This window comes from Dipodomys ordii, unplaced genomic scaffold (assembly GCF_000151885.1).
Source record: "Dipodomys ordii isolate 6190 unplaced genomic scaffold, Dord_2.0 Scaffold277, whole genome shotgun sequence".
Lineage (NCBI taxonomy): Eukaryota > Metazoa > Chordata > Mammalia > Rodentia > Heteromyidae > Dipodomys > Dipodomys ordii.
The window spans coordinates 283,568-285,467 of NW_012267493.1; positions in this window are offsets into that span (position 1 = coordinate 283,568).

Consider the following 1,900-nt stretch of genomic DNA (forward strand, 5'->3'; position numbering starts at 1 on the left):
ATGACACAAAAGGGTCTAGCTTTAGTTTTCTAGAAGAGATTAACCAATTTTACCAGAAGCATTTTCTGAAGACGCTGTCTTTCTTCCATTTTATTTTTTTAGCTCCCTTATTGAAGATTAGAGTGTTATAGATCTGTGGGTTCATTTCTGGGTTTTCAATTCTAATCCATTGGTCATAAGGTCTGTTCTTGTGCCAGAACCAAGCTGTTTTGATTACTGTGGCTTTGTAGTAGAGTTTAAAATTTGGTATTGATATTCCTCCAGCACTGTTCTTTTGTTAAGGATCGTTTTTGTTATTTGGGGTCTTCTATTGTTCCATATGAATTTTTGGCTTGCCTCTTCTATTTCCTTGAAGAATGAGGTTGAAATATTTATAGGTATCACATTGAATGTGTAGATAGCCTTGCGAAGTATTGCCATTTTCACGATGTTGATCTTTCCAATACAGGAGCATGGGATGTTTTGCCAGTTTCTAAGTTCTGTTGTGATTTCCTTTTTCAGGTTTTTAAAATTTTCATCATAGAGGTCATTCACTTCTTTGGTTAAATTAATTCTTAGGTATTTAATTTTTTGTCGGGCTCTTACAAATGGAGTTGCTTTCCTGATTTCAGCCATGCTTATCTCATTGTTGGCATACAGAAAAGCCATTGATTTTTGAGGATTAATTGTATATGCCGCTGCTTTGTCAAAGTTTTGAATCAGCTTGAATAATTTGGAAGTGGAGTCTGTGGGATTCTTTAGATGCAAAATCATGTCATCTGCAAAGAGGGAGAGTTGTATTTCATCTTTCCCTATTTGGATCCTTTTCATGTTTGTCTCTTGTCTTATTGCTGTAGCTAGGCATTCTAATTCTAGATTAAGAGAATTGGAGAGAGTGGACATCCTTGTTAAGAGAAAATGGCTTTCATTTTACACCATTAAGTATAATTCTGGCTGTAGGTTTTTCATATACAGCCTTTATTGTATTGAGGAATGTTCCATGTATTCCTAATTTTTCCAGAACCTTCATCATAAAAAGGTATTGGGTCATGGGCTGAGAAGGTGGCTCAGTGGTAACAGCGCTTGCCTTGCATGCATGAGGCCCTGGGTTCGATTCCTCAGCACCACATAAGCAGAAAAAAAAGTGGTGCTATGGCTCAAGTGGTAGCATGCTAGCCTTGAGCTGAAGAGCTGAGGGACAGCACCCAGGCCCAGAGTTCAGGCCCCAGGACCGGACCACCCCCCAAAAAAAAACAAAAAAAAATAGAAAAAGTTATTGAATCCTGTCAAATACTTTCTGCATCTATTTAGATAACTATGTGGTTCTTATCCTTGCTCTTGTTGATGTGATGAATTATGCTAATTGATTTTTGTATATAGAACCAGCTTTGCATCCCTGAAATGAATCCTGTTTGATCGTGGTATATGATTTTTTTGGATGAATTGTTGAAATCGATTGGCCAAAATTTTGTTGAGAAGTTTTGCATCAATGTTCATCAAAGAAATTGGTCTATAGTCCTCTTTCCTTGATGAGTCCCTGCCTGGTTTTGGGATGAGGGCTATGATGGCTTCATAGAATGAGTTTGTAGTGAACTTTCTCTTCCAATTTCATTGAAGTGTTCGAGGAGTATTGGTGTGAGCTCTGTGTGAAGCCCTTGTAGAATTCCACAGTAAATCCATCTGGTCCTGGACTTTTTTTAGATGGGAGGGCTCTTATTGCTGTTTCTATTTCAATGCTTGATATAGGCCTGTTAAGATGGTTTAATTCATCTTGGTTTAGTTTTGACATGTGGATATTTGCTAGGAAAAGGTCCATTTCTTCCAAGTTCTCAAACTTCTTAGCATAAAGGTTTGAGAAGTATTCCCTTTAATGTTCTGAATTATGGTTGTTTCTCTGGTGATGTTTCCATTCTCATCCATG